The sequence below is a fragment of the Phascolarctos cinereus genome, unplaced genomic scaffold, assembly GCF_003287225.1.
Source record: "Phascolarctos cinereus isolate Bilbo 61053 unplaced genomic scaffold, phaCin_HiC Scaffold_3;HRSCAF=262, whole genome shotgun sequence".
Taxonomy (NCBI): domain Eukaryota; kingdom Metazoa; phylum Chordata; class Mammalia; order Diprotodontia; family Phascolarctidae; genus Phascolarctos; species Phascolarctos cinereus.
Genome location: NW_027555736.1, coordinates 173,234,635 through 173,252,320, shown reverse-complemented (window position 1 = coordinate 173,252,320; position 17,686 = coordinate 173,234,635). Strand labels below are relative to the sequence as shown.

General features: G+C 38.4%; 1 protein-coding gene across 5 annotated transcripts in view; it reads right to left on the bottom strand.

Moving 5' to 3' along the window:
- HNRNPC (heterogeneous nuclear ribonucleoprotein C) overlaps nt 1-1,684 on the bottom strand; it is a 49,885-nt gene extending 48,201 nt beyond the window's left edge. For 2 of the 5 annotated variants that reach the window (XM_078151299.1, XM_021002637.2), the window contains exon 1: nt 1,504-1,682. The gene's annotated coding sequence lies outside the window, so the exon portion shown is untranslated. Of the gene's footprint in view, nt 1-1,503 lie in introns of all 5 variants that reach the window. The other 3 variants (XM_021002873.2, XM_021003026.2, XM_021002939.2) reach the window with 3 other exon arrangements.
- Between the last annotated feature and the right edge of the window lie 16,002 nt (nt 1,685-17,686).

Below are 17,686 nucleotides of genomic sequence, written 5' to 3'. Positions count from 1 at the left end.
AAATTCTGTCTCAGACACCAACTATCTGATCAAGTCACTTAATCTGTTTCCTATCTGTAAAACAGGAATAATAGCACATACCTCAGAGTTGTTGTAAGAACTAAATTATAACATATACAAAGTATAAATGCTATTATTATACCTACAGAGTATCGGACATTTGGCATACAACTAAAGCCCACTCACACTTAAGAGATTTCCTTTACCTTGACTTTTAGTTGCTAGTGGTAAAAAGCTAAAAGTATTAGTTTTAGTGAGACATAGACTAAAAAGCATTTTCTGATCTCTACTGCCTATACTATATTTTACCCTAATTGAAAATTAAGATGGACCAATTTTTAGTAAATTTTTTTTTACAGCTGCAAATTTTAAACAATAAGCTAAGGTAAAAATCGTAATTTCATATATTAATCCCAAATTCGTGTAATTTTAAGTCTCACTGACAATTTCTATACCTAAAATACAGTCTGAAAGTTTCCAGTTTCCTTCCCATGGTCTCTAAAGAAAACTTTTTGCAAGTGATTGTAAGACCCAGCACATTTGTATTGTACTAACTGCATAACAATCTCAATACTGAAATTCCTAAATTCTCTTCTTGGCAATTCACACACTGTCGGCCTCAGTTTCCTCATCTGGGAAATGCAGTTAATACCTACCTCACAGCAAAGCTTCACTAACTATGATTTGTAACCTGCAGATAAAAAGTAGTAAATCAGCTAGAATTACGATTAATTAAATATTATTTTCCCAACAATTACAACTTAAGTTCAATACTGCAAAAGCCATCTTTTCTGTTGTAGAGGAGAGAAAAAAATATTTTAAGTTAGTATTCTGCAACTGCTATTTTGATTACGTGCATAGAAGGCACACTACCGGCAAAATGTGTTTTGATCCTTCTCCACGCACACTCCACACGTCCGCTCACCCCCCACCCATCTACAGGTCTCCAGAATTCAAGGGACCTGAATGGAACTGAGCATCTCCAGGGTAACCCGCCCCCTTTCCAATCTTTAATAGGGAGAAAAGGAGAAGAGGATTAAAGCTACTGGAAGCGGAAAGATCAGCGTCACGAACAAGTTCATCCATATTACGACCATCTCCCACCCTCCCTCCCCACTTCTTTCTCCGTCTCGTGGTCTCTTCCGGGAGCCGCCACTGTCGTATACAGGGGAGGCGGCCAGCAGCCGTTACCACTGGAGGTGGAGGGGAGAGAGAGAATAAACATAAGAGGGAAAATGGGATTTTCTACTCTCGGGTGCCGTTATACAGCACATGGGTCGCGGGGTCCGCAGAACTATACTCAACCCACGACGGAAGTGTGGCCAATTCGAATCCCTTTACCCCCACCCTCAAAGACTCTACCCGCGACAGTGAAAAGTCAGTCTGGGCCACGCTATTATCATGGAGGGAATCGTTCTGCGCCTCTTCCCCCAGGTTCCCTCCCCCGCCCTGCTTTCCCCCAAAGGTCTCAGTGTCTCTCCCGGGTCGACTCTCACCACTCACCCGGTGGGGAGAGGGAAAAAAGGCTGGGTTCTGAATCTCCGCCTCCCAGATCCGACAGCGGTAAAGAAACGGACTCCTGCTCCAGATGGCCTCTTCAACCGTTACTACTACTTCTCCGTCCCCGTCTCCGTCTCCTCACAAAATGGCCCCCGCGTCTCCTCCACCGACACCGCGAAAACCGAGACCTCCACCCAACTCCTAGAGACCTTTCTATTGGCTAAGTCTTCTCTCAGTCCCTACTCCTGATTAGACCATTCTACTGCTATTCACAGCTATATCCAATAGAAACCATGGGTGGGTTAGTCAGAACTTAAGTGATTCCGCCCCAGAAAGAGAAACTGGTCTTTCATTGGCTGTAGGTAATGTCATTTGTACTCAAGAAGGTGCTCATTGGTCACTGGAGGGCACGAAGAGGCAACTGAGAGACTTGCCTTTGTATCCGCGCAGGACTTCACATCCGGGTATTCACCAGTTTTACAAGTGAGCTCTGATTGGTGTTCGCGGAAGCTCCTCCTGACCCCTTCCCCCTCAGCGCGCGAGTTCGAAGGCCCGCCCCATTCTCAGAATTCCCGCGGCGTTCTAGGGCAGTTGTGAGGTGCCTTAACAGGCCCAGAGTAGCGCTCGACCTTTTCCCTCCTCCTCCCCCTCCCCCTCTTCCTGTGCCTGGCGCTGCCTAACGTGCGCGCGCCTCCTGGCCGATGCCCAACCCAGACCCCTGGCTTGAGGCGGAGGGAAGAGCCAGAGGGAGGGAAAACTTCGAGGGCCGCGTGTGTACGATGAAGGCATTGCTGTGAATGTCGTGCCAACATGGGCCAAGCAATCTAGAAACCCACGGTTTCCCATGAGTCAGAGCTGTCAGCTTCCATCCCCTCTCGTACAACCACGGGGATGCCCAGGTTCCCATAGCTCCCCACTTTATATTCCCGCCTCTAGGCTTCCCCCCACCAGCCTGATCCTTTCAAAACTGCTTTAGTAATGTTCTTAATACACAAATACGTTCAGGTTTCTTCCACCCAAAGACCTTCCCTGCCTTCCCATTGTCCACACGAGGAATTCCAAAATCCTCCCTCGGGAATATCCAAGGCCTTGGCAAGCCTGGGGGGCTCTCCTGCTGCGCCATGCGGATCCTCTGGGTGTGCCCGCACCAAACTCTCCCGGGACCTCGAACCCTGTGCGCTCTGGGCCGTGCGCCTTTGCCCGAGCCGTACCTCTTTGAAATGCCTTTTGAAAACCTGACCGTGTTCCCAGCCCATTTGAAACCGGCCTTTCTTCTTTGACCACCCCACCCAGAGGTGGAAGGTGGGAAGGATCCTAATGGTGGCTCTCCCTTTTCTGGATTCCCAAAGCACTCTGTTTCTCTTGTGTGAGACCCAAGAGGGTTTGCACAAAATTGAGTGCAGCACTCCTTATTTTCGCTATTAAATTATAAATTTCCTCAGGACAAAGATCCTGTCTTCTTTGGGTTTTTTTATACCTTTCAGAATACTTTACATACAACAGGTGAGCTATAAATGCTAGAATGAATCAATTTAATTTTTAAGAAAAAAAAATGCACACACACCAGGACAAATGAAGAGGTAGGAGGGGGAAGGAGGAGAAGGAACCTATAAGATCTAATAATGTATTTTCTCTTTTCCATTAGATCTTACTCATTTTATAGACAGAAAACAACACTTCAACCTGAAGAGTACAAAGATTACATTTTATTTACCGTATTTATATACCATAGTATATATAGCACAGTCCTTTTCACATACCAAGTACTTAAGTGTTTGTTGACTGACTCCAGTTTTGTGCAAAGAACTCAGGTAACAAACTCTTACTATGTACGTCAAATATTTAAAATACAATAAAGTCCTATTTTAAATGTCAGTGCTAGTTTGGAAAATGTAGGTAACTGGGTAAAAGGTGAAAGATGCTTATCAGTCTTTAACGTAAATTTTTATTTTATTTTATACATGTGTATCCTAATTCATTAGTAAAGGGGGGGAAAAGAACACTGGCATGTTTTTTCGGGAATCTTTAGAAAAAACACTCTCCCTGCAATAAAATGCTCCTGTGTGCTACTACCATCACCAAAAAAAAAATCACCTCATCACCAAACTTCTAGTAATGAGCCTCTCTGAACTTAGGCTACTTTAAGGACAATGTATTGTCTGTAAGCAGGCCCAGAGTTGAGTCTTTCCCCTTTTTTAAGACCAAACGCAGGAAATCATCTAGCCACTAAAGTGTGGAAGATTTTGTCTGAATTAATGGAAGGAACACTCCCACTAATGAAATCACAGATATTTTGATGTTTTAAAGATGCTTATAGAAAACTGCCACACCTTCACATTAATGTATTAGTCCATGAATATTTATTAAGAGCCTACTCAGTGCCAGGTACTATTCTAAGTGCTGGGGATACAAAAAAAAAAAGGCAAAAGACAGTTTGATGCTCATGCAAATAACTATATACTAACACTATATAGACTGTAATTTAGAAATAATCAACAGACAGAAAGCACTAGAATTAAGGAGGATCAGAAAGGATTCTTGCAGAAGATGGCATTTTAGTTGGGACTTGAAGGAAGCCAGGGAAACCAGGAGGCAGCAATGAGGAAGGAGAACATTTGAAGCATGGGGAGTTGGCAGATATCATTTCTTCTAATTAATAATAAATAGCTAACATTTATGTAGTGCTTACTATGTTCCAGGTACTGTACTAAGAGCTTTACGATTATTATCTCATTTGATCCTCACAACAACCCTGGGAGGTAAGTACTATGAATATCTCCATTTTACAGATGAGCAAACTGAGGCAGAAGGAGGTTAAGTGACTTGCCCAAGGTCACACAGCTAATAAATATGTGATGCCTGATTTGAACTCGAGTCTTCCTGACTCCTGCCCAGCTCTCTATCCACTGCACCACCTAGCTGTCTATGAAATATAAAAAATATCTGGAAACATATTTATGAAATAACATCAAATGAATGAACAAAACCAGGATAATGAAAACACCATTTACTACAACTGTGTAAGAGAAAAAGAAAAACAAACTAAATGGAGAAAGAATCTGGATTGAAGATAAAGCTTCTGATTAAAAAGTTAGGACATTTTATATGTTGAAATTAAAGTGAATATAAACTGTTACGAAGTGTGCTTAATCAGTTATACTGATATTCAATATTAAGTTTATCATAAATCTTTTTATAAAGAAAATAACATTTATAGAAAATCAAAGAAAATATTTTTCATAGAATTATAGAACATTGCTTAGCAATTTTTTAAATAAAATTAAATTATGTTCTTCTAGATATTATAAGGAATCCTAAAGGAGATACTGTAAAAGACAGGCGTCCTGCCTTCAATTTAACAAACATTTGTTAAGTGTTCATTGAACCATAGACTCAGAGCTGGAAGGAATCTTAAAAGATCATCTAGTCCAATCTCTTCATTTTACATATAAGGAAATTGACCAAGAGAGATTAAGTAACTTGTCCAAGATCACACAGGTAACATTTGAACTCAAGGTCCTACAACTCCAAGTTCATTGCTTTTTCCATTATACTCTGCTGCCTTTTAAGTGCATGGTACTGTGCTAAGTATTAGGAATCCAAAAATGACAAACAACACAAAATCCTATTCTCAATGATTGGGTAATCTATCATAGTAGTTGGAATAAGACATGTAAACAGATAACTATAATATATATTAGAATATGATAAAGAGAGAGGGAGGGATCACTTCCTAGTCATTGTAATGAGGGAAATCTCAGAGGAGAAGGTAGCACCTGAGCTGGGCTTTAAGGAAAGAACATTTTTACAGCATCAATATGGGGGGTATCTAGAGCTAGCTATTCTGGCAGTCAGAACAAGCAGCAACAAAAGCTTACTTAAATCAATTTTGCAATTAATAGTGTAAAAATAATATGAGATAATGACAACAAATTCATTTGTGAGAGGAAATTATAGCTCAGAAAGTTCACATTAATAATAGAACCGTATGGTAGCTTATTTTAACTAATCTTACTGGAAGCTCAGTCATTGCTATGCTGCTAAAACAGTACAATGCAATCAGCATGAAATATAAGGTAATTTTACATTATATAATCTTCTAAGTTTACCTTTATAATTTTTTGTGCCCCTAAATCAGGGATTCTGAGTGGAATGATTCATTGGACCCCTATTTTATTTCAATTAGTATTAATCAGTTCAGTGTTATTCCATAGGGGTAATGATTATAAGCAATATTAATGATATACTTATCTACTAGTAAACCCTTAGTTTAGTTAACTAACATTAGTATAAGGATAACATATATTAATGCATATTTTACATATATGGGAATAACCAGATAAGATAGATTTTTTTCTCATAGTAGGCCTCAAACTTTAAAACCTGTAAATTCACTGTTCACTACTTATTTACTAGTTGTAAAGTTCACTTGCATAACCACAAGAATGAGGGTACCTCCTCCCTATTTTGTTCAGTTACTGTGACCAAACAGCGTGGGTGGGCTGCTTTGGCATGATATGGAAAGTTCTCCAGTTTATTTTTGTGTCTCTGGACCACCCTCTCTTGTCCAACAAGAGGGGGAACCCATCTTATGATCACCTAGTGGAGATGACCTCTGCTTCCCCCAACCTGTGGCCCACAAGGTGATATATCATTATTTGCCCTCTTGGAGGGTCAAGAGCAAGGTCTATCAACCAATGTGATTCTGTATTTTACTTGGCCTCTTTTGTGTGTTTGGTACCAAGTTCAATAAAAGTAAGGCCCTGGAGAACCAGGGAAAATCTCAGATTGTAAGGAAGATCTGAGGTCTGCTCAGAGGAGGCCAGGTTCCTTTAACGAAGTGCTTGGACCTCTGCCTCAGTTTCTTTTATTGTAGTTTGGGTATTTTTGGACTCCACAGTTCTTAACCTTTTTTTTTTAAATGAAAGTCTAGTGAAGCCAATGGACACACTCAGAATAATGTTTTTAAATGTGTAAAGTAAAATACATAGGCTTACAAAAGAAACCAATCGCACTGAAATAGTTATTGAAATATTTTTTAATTAAAATTTTTATATTTAGTAGTATTTTATTTTTTTCCAATTATATATAAAGATAGTTTTCAATATGCATTTTTATAAGATTTTGAGTTCCAATTTTTTTTTAATTCTCCTCCCCTCCAGCCTCCCTGAGACAGCAAGCAATCTGGTATAGGCTATCCATGTACAATCATATTAAATATATTTCCACATTAGTCATATTGTGAAAGTAGTTATTGAAATTTTAAAAATAGGTTCACACAACCCATGTGTAGTTTTAAATATCGATCACCAAGGACAAAGCTTTGAGGAGTCAATGATAATAGGCTATGGAGTTTGAGTATCTAAATACCAGACAAATGACAAAACTATATACCAGTGACATTTTATGATATACTTACTGAAAAGTCTCTGTTAATGACTCTCCTGTGAAATAGGAGGTTGTGCATACTTTCCACAGACCTTAGGCAAGACATTTCACTTCTCCGGGTCTCAGTTTCCTCAATTGTCAAATGAGAGGGTTTTACTAGATGGCCTCTGAGAGCCCCTTCCAACTCCAAATCCTGTGAACTTCACACAATTTGCTTAGCTAGTGTAAAACCTACCCAGTTACCTATTAGCTATTAGATGGAGCCGTGCAAAACAAATCCAGTTCCTCTCAATCGAAGATTTCCCTCTGGAGATGTCAAAAAGCAGTTTTCCATAGCTATTTTTTATAGACCCAATTAAAGAAATTTCTGCTATTTGGATCCTATACACTAATCCTCTTCTTTTTCTCCTTTAACATCTATTGAGTTTAGCTCATACTTTTCATTAGTCAAGTGAAGAGCTGGTTACCTGTTAGACTTTCACACAGTACTTTGCATAAATAGAGGAAGGGATTACAAAAATCTCCCTTTGCCCTAGTGAAGCAGCTGATTCAATCTTTCTCTTTTCTCTCAATTTCAGAAACCTTCCTAGAAAAGGCCTGAGGTAATTTGCATTGTAGTTTACCCGGCGGGAGGAAAACAGAAGCGGAAAACAAGGTCAGAAGGAACTTGGGAGTGTCCAGGGGTGGGATATAGTGACTCCACCCGGCAACTTTCTGCCTGAGTGCTGAAGAAGGAATGAGGAGATAAATGGCTACAGGTTCACCAAAATCTGACCAGAAATCGAGTGGAAAATAGAAACTCTTTCAGGAATTCTAGAAAGTGCAACTCCCAAAGCCAGCAGAGAGAAAGCTCCTTGAGGGAAGGGTCTTTTGCCTCTTTTTGTATCACCAGTGCCTAGCACTGGGCCTGGCAAATAATAGGCACTTAATAAATGCTGATTGATAGATTGTGTGGAAGTTGGAGGAATAGGACCCTGGTATAAAACACACTGAACAGCCCTGAGGAAGTCACTGAGCTCACTGTACCAACCTTCCAAATAAATTGGCATTCATCTCCCTCAAGGAGCCATAAATTTTTATAATCCTTGTTTCATTTATACAGAGTATATTGTGGGGGCAGCTAGGTGGAGCAGTGAATAGAGCTCTGGCCTTGGAGTTAGGAGGACCTGAGTTCAAATCCAGCCTCAGACACTTAACACTTACTAGCTGTGTGACCCTGTGCAAGTCACTTAACCTTGATCACGTAACCAAAAAACAAAAACAAAAAAAAAGAGTGAAAGTGCAGAGTATGTGTTACAGAAAGCCAAATTCAACGAGTTGAAAGAGAAAAAAAAGATGAATAATATAAAAGTAATATAATAAATATAAATTATAATTAATTATACGTTATAATTATAAATATATAAATAAATATAAAAGCAATATAAAAGATTTTGAAGGAGAGGGAAATTTGGTAATCCTCAATACATAAATGTTTATGCACCAGTTTTTTTCTCCTTTTCCCCCACTAGATTGTAAACCCACGTTGGCAAACAAAATATTTTATTCATCTCTTAGTCAAAGCACCCAGCTCAGAGTTTTGTACATAATTTGTTGTTGTTCAGTTGGGTCCAACTCTTTGTGACACCTTGGGTTTTTTTGGCAAAGTTACTGGAGTGGTTTGCTGTTTCCTTCTCCAGCTCATTTCACAGATGAGGAAACTGAGACAGGGTCAAGTGACTTGCCCACGATTTTAATTTAGATCTTCCTGATTCCAGGCCTAGAGCTCTATTCACTGAGTCACTTAGCTACCCCAGGTCCCTAATAGCTATTTGGTAGATAAGCAGGGAATCCAAAGAGTAAAAGGACATTAATCAATCAGTTAACAGTGATTTCTTAAGTAGCCACTAGGAACATTGGACTCTACCCCAGACTTTCTTCAGCTTTCGATCATCATTTTATTTATTGTCTTGCCTCATTTGAATGTTAGCTCCTTGAAGCAGAAAAATGCTGGTTTTTAACTTCTTAGCCTTAGCACCTTAGCAAGATGCTTAGTACAGTACCTGGTTAACACTTAATAAATGTTTTATCCATTTTTCAGTGGCACAATCTACATGCCAGGCACTATGATAGGAGCTGGAGATACAAGTGAAAAAAAAAAAAGAAAAGAAACTATCCCTGCTATCAAAGGTTACGTTCTAATGGAGGAGTGTGTTATACTCCATTAGAGTATAAAGTATAATTTTATTTTCAATTATATTTTTATTGATGAAATGTAATTTTAATTTCATGCAAACCAGAGAAATAACCAGTACAAAGGATACTGTTTTCTCTTCACATTAGTTGAATGTAAAGAGCCAATCATATGTATGTGTATAGATATATAGTAAAAAACTACAGAATGGCTGCGAGATGTTCCTAGAAATGAGTGTCTCTTCTCTGTTACCCTCGTATTGTTTTGGGAATGCTGTACATCAAATGTAGGAACTCCCTCCCTGAAATTATGCCAACTATAATATGACCTTAAATTGCCAGAACGTGATGGACTGTAGTTGCAAAATAAGACATACATTTTCAGACATGATTAGGGAGGTTGGGGTGGGAGAGTTTGAAAAAAAAAAGTTATGGGATACTCAGAGAGGTTAAATGCTTTACTCACATAATAAGTATTAGAGTAAAGCTTTGGAAAAGGGGATAAAATGATCCAAAAGTCTAAACAACATTTAATACTTAAGTGAATTCTGAGAAATATTTCTGCATGTAATTCATAACTGTGCATACCTTTTGACCCAGCAATACCACTACTAGTCTGTATCCCAAAGAGATCAAAGAAAAAGGAAAAGAAACTATATGTAAACAGCTCTTTCTTTTGAGATGGCAAAGAACTGGAAATTGAGGGGGTAGTCCTCAAATGGGGAATGGTTGAACAAGTTATGATTTACAATTGCGATGGAATACTATGGTACTATAAGAAATGACCAGTAGGATGCTTTCAGAAAAACCTGGGAAGACTTATGTGAACTGATGCAAAGTGAAGTAAGCAGAACCAGGAGAACAATATACATAGTAACAGCAATATTGTACAATGATCAATAGTGAATGATTTAGCTATTCTTTTTTTTCTTTTTTTTTTCTAGGCAATTGGGGTTAACTGACTTGCCCAGGGTCACATAGCTAGTAAGTGTTAAGCATTTGGTTTGAGTTCACATTTGAACTCAGGTCCTCCTGACCTCAGGGCGGGTGCTCTATCCACTTCACCACTTAGCTGCCCCGTGATTCACCTATTCTGATCATTGAAATGATCCAAGACAATTCTTATGATGAAAAACTTATGACGAAAAATGTTATCGACCTCCAAAGAAAAAAACTGATAGAGTCTGAGTGCAGATGGAAGAATAATTTTTTTCATTTTCTTTATTTTTCTTGTTTTTTTTAAACAACATGTTTTGTGTGATTTCATATGCGTAAGTGATATCACATTTCTTACCTTCTTAATGTGTGGGGCTGGGAAGGAGAGGGAGAGAATTTGGAACTCAAAATTTTACAAAAAGAAAGTTAAAAAATAATGAATTTTTTTAAAGAAAAATTCATGCTAAAAAAAAGTTTAACATGATGATGACTACTCATCACTTCTGAAAGCCTCCTGTTTTTTCATATTGCTACTCTCTCCTGTTCTCACCTCTTTCCTTTATCAACACATTTACATTTGGTTTCCTGCCAGATCTTTCCTCCCTATCATACTCCAAGTGGTGTAACAAGGGGTAAGCCTGGATAATTTAAGTGTTAAAATGTGGGAGGGAGAAAAATAAACGCTTGTTAATTGGGGGGTGGGGGGAAAGGCAAGGAAGTAATTTAGAAAATTAAAGAGAAGATGAGGGGTTTGTTTGAAACTTTGATTATGTCTCCTTGATGCAAAGGATTTTGATTATTATCTTTATTGATGGTATATATCCATTCCTTACCTCCACCTTTTAGAATCCCCAGTTTCCTTCAAAACTCAGATCAAGCATAACCTCTACAAGGAAGCCTTTCTTAACCCAGCAGCTGCAAGTCCTTTCCCCCTAAAAGTTACCTCGTATAAATTTTATGTATCTACCCTAACCACCATTCCTGCTTAATAAAAAGGGATACAATCAATCAACAAGCACTCAATTAATGCTTAGTAATTGATTAATTTATTGAGGCACAATGCCTAGAGTTTTATGGTATAGAAAACTAAATTTAACATTGCCATTTGCCTCTTGAAGCTTATAATCTAGTAAGGAAAGATAAGACAAACATATAAATAACAATAATGGAAAATAGTCTATGTTCAATAATTCTTTCCTTAATTCCACTTCATTCACTAATTCTTTCATTCAACAAATACTTATTAAACTACTTCCATGTTTTATTGCTAAGCAGCTTTATTTACTGCAGCTTAAATTAGTTTCGGGTTCAGATTGATTTAAATGACAGAGTCTCAAATCTGATTTATGTATAAGTATATAGTAAAAGTATGTATCATTAAGATAGTAAAATAGGACTAACGTTAGTAAGTTAGTAAGAACAGAGTTAGAGTTAGTAAGTCCCAATAGGTAACAATAACATACTTAAGTCTCAATCGGTATCAAATCTGGTCACAATCAATCATTACCGTCAGGGGAACCATCTACATCTGGATCGCATGGGCTGGGGAGTCCCGGTTTTCAGCCTCCAGAGTTCCAACGGGAAAATCCCGGGCTACATGTCTGCACCTCAGGGGAGACTCCGAAGATAAAGGTTGGGGCCACCTGCTTTTAGTAGTTTCTTCTAACAAAGAAGGCAGTTTGCCAAAATAAATGTGTAATCTGTAGGTAAGGAGCTGTTCTCAAAACTGTCCTTGAGGGTATTTCTGTTCATGAATATCCGGTTCCTGGAGGAGTGGTCAATCCTTCCTGGGAGCAAATGGCGTAAACAGTTCTTTAACATCTAGCCAGGAATAAGAGTCAAGGTCAAATTGCAGGCATATTGCACGAGATCAGAATGTCTTTTTTGAATTTATTCATCACACATGTACAATAAAATGAGGCAGGTGCTAAGGGAGACACAAAATAAATAAGATATTGTCTCTGATCTCAAAGAGTTTACAATCTAATAAAGGTAATAAGACAGGAATTACAGCATAACTAACAAAAAGAGGTACAAAGTCCCATGATTTCAGATGAGGGAAAGGTCATTCATTACTTGAATGGAGAAGAGGGAGCACATCTTAGAGGTGAAATAACAGCTGTTATAACATCACCTAGTACTCATTTTTCAGGCGCTTAAATTCTGGCTTTTCACCTCATCATTCAACAGAAGCTGCTTTTTCTAAGGTAACTAATGTCTGTTTGTTTTTTTAAATTGTATTTTATTTTTCCAATTACACATAAAGATAATTTTTAACATTCATTTTTTAAAAATTTTGAGTTCCAAGTTTTCTCCCTCACTTCCTCCCCTCCCCTCCCTATGGTAAGCAATATCATATAGATTATATATGTGTAATCATACAAAACATATTTCCATATTAGTCATGTTGTGAAAGAAGAAACAGACCAAAAGGGGGGAAAATGTGAAAAAAAAAGGTAAAAATAGTATGCTTCCATCTGCATTCAGATTCCACCAGTTCTTTCTCTGGATGTAGATATTTTCCATCATGAGCCCTTTGGAATTGTCTTGGATCATTGATTGTATTGCTGAGAAGAGCTAAGTCATTCATAGATGATCATTGTACAATGTTGCTGTTACTGTATATAATGTGCTCCTGGTCCTGCTCACTTCACTTTGCATCAATTTATGTAAGTCTTTCCAGGTTTTTCTGAAATCATCCTGCTCATCATTTTTTGTAGCACAGTAGTATCCCATTTCATTTATATACCACACCTTGTTCAGCCATTCCCCAACTGATGAGCATTTCTTCAACTTCCAATTCTTTGCCACCACAAAAAGAGCTGCTACAAATATTTTTGTACATGTAAGTTCTTTTATCTTTTTTATGATCTCTTTAGGATATAGACCTAGTAGAGGTGTTGCTGAATTGTTGTTGTGTGTATGCACAATTTGATTGCCTTTTGGGCATGGTACCAAATTGCTCCTTAGAATGGTCAGATCACTTCACAACTCTACCAACAATACATTAGTATCCTAATTTTCACACATCCAACATCTATCATTTTCCTTTTCTCATATTAGTCAATCTGATAGGTGTAAAATAGTACCTCAGAATTGTTTTAATTTGCATTTCTCTAATTATTAGTTATTTGGAGCATTTTTTCATGTGATAATAGATAGCTTTGATTTCTTCATCTGAAAACTACCTGTTCATATCATTTGACCACTTATCAATTGGGGAAACTGATATTTTTATTAATCAATTAATTATTTTAATTAATCAGTTCTTTTTCTGAAAGTGGATAGCATCTTCCTTAATAAGTCCTTTGTATTTGAATATTCATATGACTCAGAATAGTTTAGTCATTCACATTTAGTCTTTGAACAATATTGTTGTGACTGTATACAGTGTTCTCTAGGTTCTGCTCATTTCATTCTTCATTATTTCATGCTAGTTCTTCCATGTTTTCCTGAAATCAACCTGCTCATTATTTCTTACAGCACAGTAGTATTTCACTCATTGTATGGATAGGCCAGTGTCCTTTGAAGGATCATCATCTTTGCCTCACCCCTTATCTCTCTATATACTCTCAATGATATTAGAAGTTCCCTGGGATATATGGGGTATTCCAGGAGGACTAGCACCTCTGTTGTAAGGGTTTGTGCCAAGCCCTCTTCAGAACTATTCATTCACCTTTGGTGTCTACCTTTCACCCAACTCTCACCTGTGGCTCCAAGAAGCTGTAGCATGTCCAGCAGCCATACACTGGTCTAGGAAAAGGGGCTAAACCAGGTTGAGGGTAACTGAGAAGCCTCAGACTTATTAGTGAGTTAGGCAGATGTCTACCGCAAGTGTGTGAAAACTTCCCCCATCAGAATGGGTGAATGAGAACAGTTTGTTCCAACAGCCATGAAGGCAGCTGAAACAGGTGCTGCGGAGTTCTTAGACCTTGGTCAGACATCAAAAACGCCAAAGTCATCCACTACATCCCAAGCCATTGCCAGTCTTCTTGATTTTTGCCCTGCCACTAGACTTTGATGACCCTGGAAGAGAGTGAGGCTGACAACTTCCTACAACTCTGCCTCGTTTAAATCCAATTCACCCAGTAGATGGGTAGATCTACTCCTAGTCTTTCTCCTGAACTCTAATTGCTTTTCATGCCCCTAGTCTCTTCTCTCTGCAATACATTCTCTACCCAGCTCCCAAAGTGATATGCCTAAAGCACAGGTCTCACCATGTCACTCTCTCACTCCAGAAGTTCCAAGCGGCTTCTGGACTTCTTCATGTCTATAGGATAAAATACAATCTTCTTTGTTTGGCTTTTAGAATCATTCACAGTCGGGTTCCAATCTACCTTACCTTCTAGTACAGTGTGTGTGTGTATGTGTATGTGTGTGTATGTGGGTGTGTGTGTGTACATATACATACACACACATACTCTAGGTACAGGGTTTCTTAAACTTTTTCCACTCAGAACCCCTTTAGCACTTTTTAAACTGTGGGTCACAACCCCATGTGGGTTGCTATCCACAGTTTATCTAGGACAGGGGTGGAGAACCTGCCGCATGTGGCTCTCTAGGTCCTCAACCCAGGGGATTTGAATTAAGGAGATTTGAATTAAGGAGATTTGAATCTTAGATTCTAAAAGATGTATGTCATATGTTATATACACATGTGAATGTGTGTATATGTAGACACATATGTATATATTTATGTATGTACATGTGTGTGTTTAAATGTGTGTACACGTTTGTGTGTGATATGTGACATATAAGAACATGTAATATAATGATTAATATCATGTGTTACATACAATACAACGTGGTATCATATGGTGCATTGTGTATATGCATATTACATGCATATAAAACATATACACATATTTTTACTTGCTGTTTTCACCATTACAATGTGAGCTCTTTGTGAGTAGACATTGTTTCGCTCCTTGTATTTGTATTTTCAGCTCATAGCACAGTACGTGGTATATAGTAGGCACTTAATAAAATTTTTTTTGCTTAATGTATTGCTATTACTCCCTTCCATGATCTCTCTATTCTAGCCAATCTGGGCCTGCTTAATGCACTTCATACATGCTTGACATTTCATCTCCGTCTCCATATCTTTGTACAGACCACACCATGCTTACAATGCACTTTCTCCTCATCTCAAGCAGCCCCTCATAGCTCCTTTTAAAATGTAATTGAGAAATATTTAACCAAATAAAAAATAAAACAGACAGCATTACATTTAAAGTCAATACCATATTTCACCTCATAATCATCACAATCTGGTGGTTTTTGTTTTGTTTTGTTTTGTTCTTCCAGTCCAAAAATTGGTTTATAACCTTTCATCGCATAATCATTGCATGGCATAATTCTGTTCCTCATGCAGTTTAAAAGGTAAACAGAGTAGCAATGCATTCACCAGTGGCATATGGATATGCATTTATTTCTCACGCATTGCAAGCCACAAGGCTCGAATTCTCAGCACATATGCATTGTCAGTATATTTCTGAAAGCTGACTTGCATGGTTTGAGCACTGCAGTACTAAGGGTATTGTCACTCAAACCAATGAAGAGCCATAGACGAAAGGGGAGCTGGGGGATAGGCAAAGCTGCCATGAGTAAGTCACATGATATGGTAAGACTTGCATCTTCCTGTACTAGCTAAACTGTATAGTTCGTCTGCCAGCAATACATTAACATGCAAAACATTTCTTTATGATTATGGGTAAATATAAAAACTATCCTGTGGTCTTCAAGCTGAAAGTGATTGTGTTTGTTAAACTGCATGGAAACAGAGCTGTGGAAAGACAGTTTTCATTGAGTAAAAAGTTGTTGCAAGACTGGCGGAAAGTAAAAGACAAGGAATACTGGTACAATTTTTTAAAAGCTTTACATAATGGTCGCACCCCACTTTTTTGCAAAAAATTTTGGCATAAAATCTGCGATAATTATGCTTTGAAATTCGGTACGCAGCTACAGATCAGCTGCTCTAGGCAATTCTCTAAGAATGTGGCAGAGAAAGTACTAACCTGGGAGTTTCCTCTCCTCAGAGTCCCCTGTGGCTTTGAAATCATAGGTCTGTATTCCTATGAGAAATAAGTAGCCCTTGTCATCTGAGGGAGGAAATAGGCATTTTACACTGGCTTTCACCTGTGTCTGGAATGTTCTTCCTCCACGTCTCCACTCATAACTTTGCTGGCTCCCTTTAAGTCCCAACTAAAATTCTATCTTCAGGAAGCCTTTCCCAACCCCTCTTGATTCTAACTCCTTCCCTTTCTTAGTTATTTTCCTATTTATCTTGTTATAGCTTGTTTGTATGTATTCGTTTGTTTTTTGTCTCCCCACTAGACTGTGTGCTCCTTGAGGGTAGGCATTATCTTTTTGCTTTGTTATTTTATCCCTAGCCCTGAGCACAGTGCTTGGCACACAGGAGGCAACTTAATAAATGTTTATAGACTAACTGATCCATGTTGCCTAAATTAGTAGTTGATACCTCAGGCCTGCAAACAGTACCTGTCGACTTCAATCCATAAGCATTCATTAAAAGCCTACTCTGTTAAACTGAGGATACTAAGGCAAAAAGCAGTCCCTGTTTACAAGTAGTCCACAATCTAACGGTACCTATGATAAAGCCCAAAGGAGCTAAAACTGAATGACATGTGGGTTAGTAGCAATGTTTGCCAATATCAGATGTCATAGACTAGGACATTAATAATTTATGGTAACTAGCAGGATGGAAAAATTCTGCCATTTTAAGGAAAGGTTGGGATATCTTTATTAAGAAACTTCCTAATATTTCTTGCATTTTTCTTCTTTTGCTTGCTTTTCATTCTTCTTTTAATTCTTCCTCTGTCTTCCTTTTTATTTTCTCCGCTTCTCCCTCTTCCCACCCAGAAATAGCCTAAATCTGGTTTCTCGTAGATTAAATCCTCTTTAATGCGGTTGCCATCTGTTATCCTTCTGGCTCTGAAGTACAAGGTTTCATCCTCTAGTAGGTTTTCATTAAGCTAATCGCTCTCCCTCTGTTCGCTCTCTCTCTGAACCACTTACAAAATGGTTTTCAGTTGACAAGTCTCACAATTCACCATTATGGCCACATTCTTTTGGTGCTCACTATTATGATGCAGGCTGGCTTTATTGGTAAACATGTGAAAGTTAAAAAAAAATAGCATGACTTCCAGAATGTGTCTTCCTTTCTAACTGAAGCCATGAGGGAAAAACACTGCTTCTATCTGAATACTGCATCACTTTGCTGCTTTTTCAAATTATTGTTGGCTGCCTAATTTATGATTGCCTCAGAGCTTTTAAAACTCCACACAACCTGGCCTCAACCTATCTTTGCAGCTTCTTTGGACATCCTCTCCTGCCCACATTCAGCAGTTCAGCCAAACTGGCCTTCTCTCTGCCCTCACTCACAATATTCCATCTCCCACTGAGGTGCCTCTGTGCAGGAAGCTGCCAGTTCCTGGAATGTATTACCTTTACCTCAGAGCCCTTCTTCCTTGAAGAGGAAATTTAGGTAACTATACCTTCTATATGAAGCCTTTCCTGATGCCACCAACTACTAGTGCCCTCCCTTCCCGAATACCTTGTTATTTAATTGTTTTGCATAAGTATGTTTGAATGTGTTGGCTTCATATTTGTGTTATATATACTTATATATGTACTTGTGGCCTCTCCCATTAATATGTGAGCTCTTTGG